The following is a 12,325-nucleotide window of genomic DNA, read 5'->3' on the forward strand; positions in this document are numbered from 1 at the left end:
CTATACCATTTGAGTATCAATTTAATTTTTCATGTTACCAATATCCTGATGATACATTGTAAATCTAATGTGACAGCACTGAAACTGTGAAATCACAAGGAAAAACCACCTAATTAATTGATTGGTGGCTGCTACGCTGCCTTGTAAATCTACTAGTTCTTCTTCCCACATTTCTATGCTATAACCAGCATGCACTGCGAGGGTGGCTCTGCTATTATTGTTGTATTTTCTCCTTTCATTTTTCTATCTTTCTATCACAATTTATTTCACTTCACCTACCTCTACCCCCTGAGCTTCTGCACAACATTAGTTTCTAACTTGCACATTTGTAGCACAATAATGGATAATATAGCTGCATACTTTAATGGAGAGAAATCCGAATTCCAATCTTACCAAAGGGCACCAATGTTATGAATCATGGATGGAGAAACAAATCTTTCATTTACACAGCCATATTAGTTAGTTGTCTTGTTAGATGCCTAACTGAATGTGTAATCTAATACTTTGAATGAGTATTTGTAGTGGTTACTAATTGCAGTACTTTACATACATCTTTACATGCATCTTTAATTAGAATTGTCAACCAAACAAGATGACAAACATAAGATGTGTGATGCAGATGGCTGTATAATTAGGTAAAATTGTCACTCTTTTCTCAATGAGGCGTATTCAAATTCCATTCAAATTATACAAATCACATGTTCCTTCATTACATTTGCTATTATCCTTCAAATATATAGATAATGCAATCACTATTTGTTTTAAAGGCATGCGTGTTAGTTCAACAGAAGAGTTATGTCAACAGATCACACACATGAATGAATATGTGGCCTAGTGAACTATACTGCATTGCCACTTGTTATTGAATTAAGTTTTCTTCCACAATACGTTGCCTTGGGACAAGAGAGAAAACAACACATTTGCTCGGTTTAAATAGCCACATACTGAAGGAAGGGTCTGTGAAGATCCTGCATGCAGAGCGTACATGTTTTCATTGCCGTTTGGATCTGCTGGTCAACTTATTATAATCGCTCATGTGGAACAAACACATCAACTACAAATTCTTTGAGCAGAGTGGCTGTGTTGTTTGGCATACAAATACAAGGATATAAAAGGGGCTTCAGTGCACAAGTCCTGTAACTTCAAGATATGACCTTTGGCATCAGATTAAATGTCAAAGTTGTTATTTAGATTAAATTATTAAAAAAGATTTCAAATTTCCCAAGATAAAATATTTTTTCAATAGACAAAATAGTACTAATAGCTAATTGCTTGGAGTGGGAGATGCTATTGTGATTATACTCTCAGGTAAATGTTTTGGTTAGAGCACTGGACAAAAAGCCAGTGCAAATGAAATACAATCTGATTTTTTTTCTTCAACATTACATGATTCATAGAGAGAATCTTAATGAAGAAAGAAAAAAAAAATCCAGTGTCTGAGTTTGGGAACAGATGGCACAACTTCAGATGACAGGTGGGATTAAAATAAAAATAAAATGAATTATGTGCGCCTTATTGAAATGATATGAATTCTGAACAATTAGAAAGAAAAATAGGATCGTGTTGTCCTCAGGCGTGGGATTTAGGTTTTGATTATGAGACTGTGGGTTTTGAATGGACTGGGTTTTTCTGTTTTCTGCTTTTTCTGAGTGTTGAGTTCTTTATTGTTTGCATCTAACATTACAAATACATATTTGCAGAGCAAAAAAGCCATTTTACAACACAGCACTGATTCTATCTTCACTCCACATCAATTTTGTAGAGTGTGTTTACTAAACCATCCAGCATAACAGCATTCTTTGTTCAAAACCAATCGAAACAAAGCCAAACACAACTGGCTACCAAAAGAACAAGCTGTTCCCCATCTCATAGTAAACGCCACGTTGTTATTAGACACTCCTCTGCAAATGTTCTCTTATTCAACACGATACTGTCTAATTAGTGGGCAGCTGTGGAGACGACAATACCTCAAATCCACGCCCTTCTCACATCGCCTCACTTGGTTTCAAATCTAACAGCTGCCAGCTCACCATTGCAGCACTACACATGTAACCGTTGTAGAAGTCACACTTTTTGATGCGTGCTTCCTTAAGTACTTCTATTCGCTTTTGCGCACCATCCCCAATGGAATTGTTTGGAAAGTAAAGTTTTGCTCTCTTTTTAGTCGTCAAAATTTACAAGGAACAGTCTAGAAAGGAGCTCAATATCTATTCAGTTCAAAGTTTTAAGCTGCTGCAACACCTTTCAGACTCTGCCTTTTTGTTTTTATTTGTTCTTAAGTCATCCTGAGGTGTTTCCACTGGTCATGTTTACCTGTCCACAGCTATCAGAGCCGTCCCCCCCCCTCTCTTAAATTTGACTTTAAAATGAAGTTGGAGCCCCTCAAAAACTGTTTTTGGCAACAAAAAATAGTGATGACAGAATCTTTAGTGTAATGATGATTTGTCAAAACAGATTGCATTGTTAATAGTGACACAACAGATAATCGCTGCGTTAAAAAAAATTGTTGAGTGTCTATTTTTTCAAATGGACCAGATGCTCGCACACTGGCTGCAACTGGCGTTCAAGCAGAGGGGCGAAGACTGGGACAGATTTACTGCCCGATATTATCACATTTGTCCAGAAATGTGGCGATTACGACCAATATTGAAGTATTTCACCTCAGACAAATCAGTTTAGAGCAACTATAAAACGTGTTTTAGTGTGTAGTGTCATCGTAAACAATGGACAATTTGCTTTTACTTTAAAGAGGGGTAACAAGGCACAGCAGGTACTAAATGCTCTTTTTGTAAGGGGATCAGAAGCATGTTTATTGTTATTATTGAAACTACCCTTGGGATTTTTATTTTGAAATCTGCTAATGTTATTCTGCCAATGTTCTGATATTGCATAAATGTATAATGAAGTCATTATAAGTGTTGATTGTTCATTAATGAATGTGAGAAATGCTTGGAGATGCTTGTTGTAAAAGAATCTCGGTTAGCGTGCGATCAGCAGGGTTCAGAGAAAACACTGAACGCTTCCGGAGGGATGAATCGAAAGAAATGCCCTTTACTCGACCTGGTACACAGGAATGCGTATCCGCAATGAGAGGTGATGATTATTTCATCACTGCATTAATGGTGCATCACCAGCGTGTTTCATGTGGTGCCACTAATCTGACCGCAGTCACCCGTGCCGAGCGGCGAACGGTGGGAAAGGGCTGCTGTTCTCCTCGGGGTTCCTGCTGGCTTTCTGAGCAGTAAGAGGAAATATCCTCCGCTCGCCTCGCTCACATGTGACTGCGTGATTAGTGCTTAAGTAGAACATATCCCGTTTGATGTAAGAAAGGCATTTGCATGTCACATGGAATAATACATGACAGATTCCATCTGATGGTAAACCAACTGTGGGCCGCTGCAGCTTTATTAGTTCAATTGAGCTCCACAGAAGAAGACAAGAAATGCTGATCTTTTCCTTTGGTGGACTAGTTGCTGGATGTAACACATTTGCCTGCAGCATTCTCAGGCATTTTTATGGCTTGTAAGTTGGTTGCCATGTCCACATATCGTTCTCTCTGCAGTATTTACCTTGTCACACCATTTCACCATGGAAGATCTGTGCTGTGTGTGTGTATGTGAGAGAGACAGAGAGAGAGAGAGAGAGAGAGAGAGTGTCTGTGTATCCTTGCAAACTTGCACACGTGTGCATGCTATTTTCATTGATTTCTAACCCTCATTGATTCATTTTGAATGGCTTTTAGATGGATCACGTCTTGGAATAGTCAGATCAGCAACTCTCTGAAAATGGTTTTCCCATGTAAAGAACTTCCATACATGACAGGCAGTTCAGCTCCAACTCCCATGTGCTCTATCCCAGTTTGTTTGTGCACAGCTCCTCTCAGATCATCACAGATCACCCGCGGATAGCAGGTTGACGCCATAACTTCAAAACTTTCTTATTTTAGGATGTTTCTGTGCTCCCTGCAAGGCTTGCGCGGAGCAGGCCTCATGTCATGATTTATAATACATGATGTTTTTTATGTGTTGTGGCTGAGGAAACACTAAGAGACGCAAAGTATTGCAATCAATAATGCAGGTGAAATATTGGCATGCATATGAGATGTGACAGTACTGGCGGACCACCTGAGGCTTTCTTCTTGTCCTGGGGCTGGACTGTCTAAAATAGTCTTCTGTAGCACAGCATTTTCCCTAAACACTTTACTAGCAGATATCCAGGATGTAATTATTTTTTCTTTCTTCTTGTTTGTTTGGAATCCAGGGCTTTTTCCAATGATAAATAGTTATTTTCTCCATCTGAACCATGGAGTCAGGTTACACAATACCAACTGGCAGTATGACCATGGCTCTCCGTAGATCACTATTGAAATGTTTGAACAGGTAGGATGAAAGGCTGCTAGTTAGCATACTAATAATATAATAATAATATGTTTATTTATATAGCACCTTTCAAGAACAGACGTCACAAAGTGCTTCACAACAACACAAAGAACAAAGAAAGCAAAAATAATAAACAGAGCAGCAGACAGTAAATGCAGACATCCAGCTAAAAACACAAGACATCCCAGAAAAGGATAAAGAAAAATTAAACAAAAGCAAGTCTAAACAAATGGGTCTTGAGCTGCTTTTTAAAAGTGTCCACCATGTTACTGATCTTAAGACCAGTGGGAGAGAGTTCCAGAGTTTAGGAGCTACAACCTCAAAAGCACGGTCACCCTTTGTCTTAAGCCTCGAGCGAGGAACAAACAACAAACCCTGGTCAGAGGACCTCAGAGTCCTACTGGTACTATGAGGCTGCAGCAGCTCTTTAATGTAAGCAGGTGCCTGATCATGCAAGGCTCTGTACGTGATAACAAGAATCTTGAACTGGATTCTAAATTTGATGGGAAGCCAGTGTAAGGACATCAGGATTGGTGTTACATGAGACCTTTTGGAGGACTTGGTAAGAAGCTTGGCAGCAGCATTTTGGACCACTTGTAAACGGTTTAGGGACGTGTTGCTAAGACAGGTGAAAAGAGAATTGCAGTAATCAAGACGGGAGGAAATAAACGCATGTATAATCATCTAGCTACCAACCTGACTGATATGCAGCACACATTGTAGGCTGCTGTTACTGTCAAGTTGCAACATTTACACCATCATAAGTTATGTTATTGTCTAATTTCAGGACAAAAGTTACAATCATTGACAGTCAAAATACATGGACGCCATTTTTACTCGGGTGGGAACTGTTTACTGGTGAACCACACTGGCTGCTACACCTTCGTTGATAATATAACTGATAATATAATACTTCCATGGTTGTTTGATTGTACTGTGAACATCGTTTTGAATACTTTTCGCTGCCAGAGGCGGAGACAAAGCGGGGAAATCTGGGAAATCTTGGATTTCAGCTTTAACTTATGAGTTTATTCAAAGTTTTAGAAGTTTGTGCAAATATTCCCATCTGGGCCCTCAATTCATGACTTTTCCTACAAGGTTCTTCTGACAGTTTGACTGGGACAAACCCTTTTAAATGATTAACATGAAAATTAATTGAAATTAACTTTTAACTTATTCTTACATAACAATGTTAATGGGTTAGGGTTAGGTTTTTAGGGTTAGGGTTAGATCTGACCTTTAGTAACTGAAACCATCCCCCTGTACCAATATTGCTCATCCTTAACAAAATGTGTCATGAAGTGATATATATTTTACAGTAGATCATAACGAGTATCGTTACCTAAAGCTACTGGCAACCTTACAGCTGCCTTCTCAATGCTGTCTACTTTATGAAAGTCATCCAAAGCGTTTCAAAGCAAGGTCAACTGTCCAAAACCTCACACTGGCATCGTCAACCTGGGAATACTGAAGTGTTCTGATGATACAGTAAACAGCTTATGTGATTGTCACCTTCTTGGTTTTATGGTGTGTGGAAGCTAATTTCTGCCAGACAACACTCAGGAGAGGCCAAAAAAAGCATCCGTGGGTTTATCAGACCACCAAGCATGAAGTATGTGGAGATTTTTTGTTGAAAAGTCTGGTGTGCCTTAAAATGTCCATTTTAACATTTGTAATAGCTTAGGTTTGAAAGCTGAAATTGACTACATGTATGGAATATAACAGCAAGTCTGGCTGATACAAAGCTTAAACTAATATTCTTCAAATACATAAATTAACAAGTAACACCATCACTGAGGTTTTTCAAAGGCTTTGTTTTCCCCCATGATGAAATTTGGGGGCGGACTAAGGATTTACGACTATTTAACTACAAACACTCAAAATAGCATAGGTCTACTATAATCATGAAACACAACAGTGGATGCAGGTCAAATTGCCATTCTGAATTCCCATTGCCAGCCACTGCTCGATCCTGCAGATTTAGTCCGTACAACATCCGTCGGATCTCCCTGCATCTATTCTTAGACCCTTTACAGCTCATCCAGAATGCTGCAGCCCGGCTTGCCTTCAACCTCCATAAATTCTCCCAATTTCCCCAATTCTTCCACTGGCTCCCGGTGGCTGTTCGCATCCAATTCAAAACCCTGGTGTTAGCCTACAGGGTGACCAAGGGCACAGCACTCCCCCCATGCCTCCAGATTATGATTCAACCCTTCGCTCCAGCCTGCACTTGGCTCCTACTGGTCGACTGTCCCTCCCTTTCCTGTAAAAAAAAACCTGGCCCATTGCTCTGCCCGGTCCCGATTGTTCTCCCTCCTGGCTCCCCAGTTAGACACATAGCAGTTGTTGTGGTTATTAAGATACTTTTAATATTATAGTTATACAGTTGTTAATGAATTAACTGCTTAACATAACTGCTGATATTAGTCGTGTCTTTATTTTTCTTGTTTAATGTTGCTACACTTTTTGTTTTCATGGCACTGAGCATCTGCTAAATGCCTAAATTGTAAATTGTTTATTTTAATAGTTTCCTTAAGGTTGCTTTCTTTAAAAACCTGTAAAGGAGAGAAGTAAGAGGAGAGAGTGGCGCCATAGCAAGTCCACCAACTAACAGGGAAGGAGAGGGAGTAGATATTCTACTCCACTAGCCCTGAAAGAAAAAAACTAACCAAAAACTGCAAGACGATGCAGAAGAGTAGAAAAGAAGAAGACAAAAGCAGAAAAAAAAAACCACTCATCACACCAGGATGCTCCCAGGTCCAGGGGCCCATCACCAGCTGCAGCACCAGAAAAGGAATGCTCCAGAGCTGCATGCATTGGCAATGCCAGACCACACACACACCTGTGTCTGACGAAGCACACAAGTTTGACAATTTGTGCTCTACGAAGCACAAAGAAAGAGTTGCTGGGTTGTAGAATCACACCGGTTCAAATAAAAGATGCTTAATTGTGGAAATATTCCTGAGTTGAAAGCAACAAGACTACACAACTCTCTTAACATCTTGGTCAAAGCTCAAATTTCCACAAAAAATTACACCTAATTTTATTTCTATCGGCTTTACATTGGCAGACCTATTTTGTGGTGAAACAATTTAATGGAGTTGGGTTTTATCAGATATGTGTCGCCGGCATAATAGTGAAAATGTATATTATGCTTGTGGATAATATGTCCACTTATGGATAATAAGTGAAAGCATGTAATCAGAGAATGAGATGGGGCCCAAAACTGGACCCTGTACCCCACAAGTAATTTCTGCTGAAGCTGAGAATGAGTTGCCTGTAGTGACTGAGAACGTTCTGTTGGAAAGGTAGGAATTTAACCAAAGAGCTGTGTCCCTGAGACACATTTTCTCAAGCAATATTTTCTTGACTGTAGAGGCTCATGCACACCTTCAGTTCCTTGTAGACAGGTGCGTAGGAGGAAATGTCCATAGGCAAGAAAAGAGATAATTCCTGCACACTGTCCTTTTACTTGCAAAAAACTTTATTACTGATACAACGCTTCGGTCCTTAGACCTTCATCAGGTAAAACTCAAAGGTAAAACTCGAAGGTAAAACTCGAGGGTGTAAGGACCGAAACGTCGTATCAGTAATAAAGTTTATTGGAAGTAAAAGGACAGTGTGCGGGAATTCTCTCTTCCCTTGCTCATGCAATCTTTTAAAATGGTTTTGAAGGCCACAGTGAGATCAAAAAAAGAATTAATCTGTTTTAGAATTTATCTGTTGCTAAAAGAAAGTCATTGGTTACTCTGAGGAAAGTAATCTGTGCTATGAAATGCTCTAAAGCCACATTGGAATTTCTCAAAGATATTCCTTTGAGTCATAAAATATATCAGTTGGGCTGAAACAAACTTTTTCTAGAACCTTGAATTAATAGGATAATTAGCACAGAGTACAGTTAGCAGGAGGCAAGGGGCCAAGGCTGTTTATTAAGGAGATTCGATGCCCAACTCGTACCAAGAAGACTTCCACTGTTTTAAGAATTTAAGTTTTCTTATTCAACCATGACCAAACCTAACCTTAAATAAAGTTATTTTAGTTGTCTAACCTTAAAGGATAAGGCTGGTGTTTTTTAATGATGCAATTAATTTGTTTTGCTAACAAGTCTCGTCCATGTAGCCGATGCCCAATAAAGCCATGTCCCAGTAGCCATAGAACTCCATTGTATTAAAAAAAAAAAGATTAAAACATGTAAAAAGAGCTATGCCGTTGCTCTGGCAGCATATTTCATCATTGCAATGCACCGGGCCAGCCGACTTTTTCCTCAAACAACTTAAAAAGCCGGCTGTAAACACGTTTGCGATCTCAGGAAAGTAGTTCCGTAGCACCGAAAATAGTCCCCGGTGTAATGAAGAATTTGTTCCCATTTGAATTTGAATTTGATTTGGTAATAACTACAATAGCATGACTTTTCATGGTAACAGTTAGCAATTTTTAAAATTGAAACTATGTCTTTGTGAGCTGTATTTAAAGGTTTTTAGCTTATCATTGGAGCCAATGACTTCCGGTTTTAAGGCTAAAAAGGGAACGTGGGAAGTCAGAAAGTAACGGGAGTAGAGCAAACGCATTGTTGATTTTGTTATTTTCATAGGATTTGTTGACGGTAAGAAATGCATTAACTGACACCAGCGTTATCCTTTAACCATAACCTTAACCCAAAGCTTAATCAAAGTTGTTTTACTTGCATAAACTTAACCGTTAGCTAACCTTTTCATGTGACGAACAGGTGAAAATGCCAGTGTCCATTTCGTGCCATTGCCACATAATACAATTCGTAATCTTCAAATAATTTGTGTCCACATGTAGTCAGAGTTTCAGACTCGGTGCTCATTTCACAAAATGTTACGAGATCACGTTGGTTCTCCTCCAATACCAGGGGAGAAATGGCTTCAAAACAGTTCATCACAGCAGAATCAACAGTGACAGGTAAATCCCTTTCAGAGGGTGAGATCTGAAGTCTTACATCCTCTACTTTTTCGGTAAAGAACATTAAAAATTCCTCATACTTTTCAGGGGAGACTTTAATACAGCGCCTAGAGGAGGGGTTAACAGCTGAATCAGTAACACTGAAAACTACCCTAACATCATGATGGTTCAGAATAATAGTGTACAATTTGTGGTGCAAATGACACCACTGTGAAATGTTGCCTGCCCATGGGATTCTGCCCCCGTTGTGCTTGTATAATGTACAAAAGAGATTTGTTCCTATATTTGGCACACTCTCTGTACATGCATTCGTCAACCTGTACGTTGCAGCATATCTCCTTCACTACTTTGCTCATGTTCTGTCTTAATAACCCTAAGATGGTTCAGTCTTTCAGGTGCCATCTGGGTATTATCATGCACTTTAGTAGTTAAATTGTTTGCATTTGACGGCAAGATAAATCTGCAAAAGACAGTAGAAGATTTTCAGGTGTTGCATGTAGCCTCAGTTTTCTGGTGAAAATTCAACATTGTATTTGTTAGGAACTTGTTTGTTTTTTTCCTGGATTCAGGCAATTGCCTCCTTCTTTCCAGCTGATGCCCGGCTATTTGCCTGCACGTTGCCAACTTTCCTAACAAAAACGAGATGTGGGTTCTCCGACTGCTTCTTGAAAAGGTTGTGGGAGGTTGTTTGTTTTGGGTTTTTTTTGCCATGGAAATGAATTAATTTACTGAGCAACATGGCTGAGACAGCTCTTCCATCTAAATGATCTCTCTGTAGCTTGTTGTTCTTCATCAACATCTGATATTGGTATTTCGTCACTGGCTTCATCATTTATTTAATCCCCTGCTTGAGCTTCTCCATTTTTCTGTAGCTAAAGAAGATAATAACGGGAATAATGAATCCACCTCCAAACTTACACATAAATATTGTATTTATTTATTTTTCAGAGCATGGTGGTTAAATTCCTTTCGATGCAAGAGATCAATAACAACTGCTGGTTTCAAAAGTTATGTTCATTCACCTACATTTCAAATGACAGAGATGCCTAAAACGCTATCCTACGAATAGTTTAGGAACGTGTACAGACTACTTTTCTAAACAATTAACTATCTCACTAGCTAATACCAATTGATTAGCTTATGTCAGCTTTCATAACTAATGAAGCAGGAGAGCTAACACAAACCACCCTGACCCCAGTTTTCATGTCTATTGTATATAGTGCATGGAAATAATTAATGTAACCAGCTTGATAACATCAACTAACCACTTAATGCGTACAGCAAGCTAACCAGCCGCAGTTTGAGCTTGATCTCCACAATAGCCTGTAATGATAATTAGATGCTCAATAATGTAAGTATAGAGCTAATACAGTGGATATCAAAGTGTAATATAGCCTGGTTGGTTAGGGGCAGGATAACCTTACATGTGTGACTGTTGCATGACATGAAAATGAGAGCAGCTGTGCAGCTAATCCTGTCTCTTACCTGTCCTCCAAAGGTGTTAACGATATCCCTCTAACAAACAACATCATCCACCTCACATCTTCCCTGGTATCACACTAATCTATCATTTTCTCCTCTGAAAGCTGTGAGCTAACTTCGTAAAACAGCTAACGTTGGCTTTCTATTAACCTCAGGGCACAACCCAGAATAATTTAGCCTAATAATACACATCCAATTCCAGTCTTGTCCTGTGTCAAATTGCTCTCCTCCATAAATAAACAGCCGATAGTTCATCTGTTAAATATACAAAATAAATTTCTTATATTTTTGTTGCTCCAGTCTTCTGAGGTTTGCTGCTGCCTTTGCTGAGGTTTATGAGAGTTCTGATGACAGTAATTAAGTCCTAAATCAACTTGCTTGCTTAGGGAAAACAGTATTTACTATTTACCTCCTTGCAAATGTAACAATGAATCAATATAGGCTACAAAAGCAACATGCAGAATGTATATTAATTGTAGACTTATTAAAGCTGCCTAAGACGACATAGCACTTCACTGTTTGAAGGACTTCATTACCCAGAAATCACATAACATGATGTCAGCTGTGCACTCCTCGGACCTATGTTTCATCATCTGTAGCTGGCAGAGGTGGAGATGGTGAAAAAAAAATTTAAAAAATCAACCGCTGTTGGTGAGTCCAGCTTTCTTTGGACAGAGAGCTCGCTCGCCGCTGTTTAGAAGACAGTTTTGTATTTCCTTCTAAGTTTTGATTCATCACTTGCTGTGCACAGAGAAGATTCTCTGCCAGTGACCATACTTGACACCTGAAATTAATTTGGGCAAATAGTGCAAACCTATGGGGAGACAGGACACCCTTCTCTGTTGTATCCCATAATTTGTGATTTAGACTGATTAGAAGCATGTCGTTTTACATAAAATCTTGCCTAGTGCAGCTTTAACAACCTCAACAGATTTGGTAAAACTGAGTGAAAACAGCGGATTCCAGCCAGCCAGTGGATGAGAAGATTACATTCCTGTGATTTAAAGCACACAATCCATCTCAGACTGAAAAGATGCTTGTTGTGTTTGCCTTCTTGAGAAGTTTCTTCTCCCCAAGATACCTCAGGAAAAAAACGCTCTCCACAAGAACACAAGTATCGACTTTGAATTCCTGGCTTTTATAAACAGCTAATAATTGTTCATTCTTTATGTCGTAGCCTGAAGCCAGTTTTGACCAGCTCTGGCTATGGTTGCAAATTGTGACTGGCTGAGGCGTTGGCCTGTCAGACTTGAACAGGTTGTAAAGTTTTTGCCCAGATTCTTGTCTGGTTGGGAGCCAGACAAGCCACAGCATGGCCAGGCCCGGGCCAGTGGAGACAAAGTAATGCTGTGAAGCTTAGTTGAATGTCAGGGTGATGCCTGCTTTGTATCATACCGCTTTTATAATGAGACTTGTACTGCTTGGACCATGAACGATAAATAATAAAAAAAAATAATAATAATTTTGAAAGAGTTGATGATTGTATTGCAAAACCTCTACCCCAGACAGAAACGATTCAAAACCCATGTGTCTAACTC

The sequence above is a fragment of the Centroberyx affinis genome, unplaced genomic scaffold (genome assembly GCF_046629955.1).
Source record: "Centroberyx affinis isolate AG114_WGS23_722 - 3 ecotype Tasmania unplaced genomic scaffold, CSIRO-AGI_Caff_v1 ptg002088l_1, whole genome shotgun sequence".
Taxonomy (NCBI): Eukaryota; Metazoa; Chordata; class Actinopteri; order Beryciformes; family Berycidae; genus Centroberyx; species Centroberyx affinis.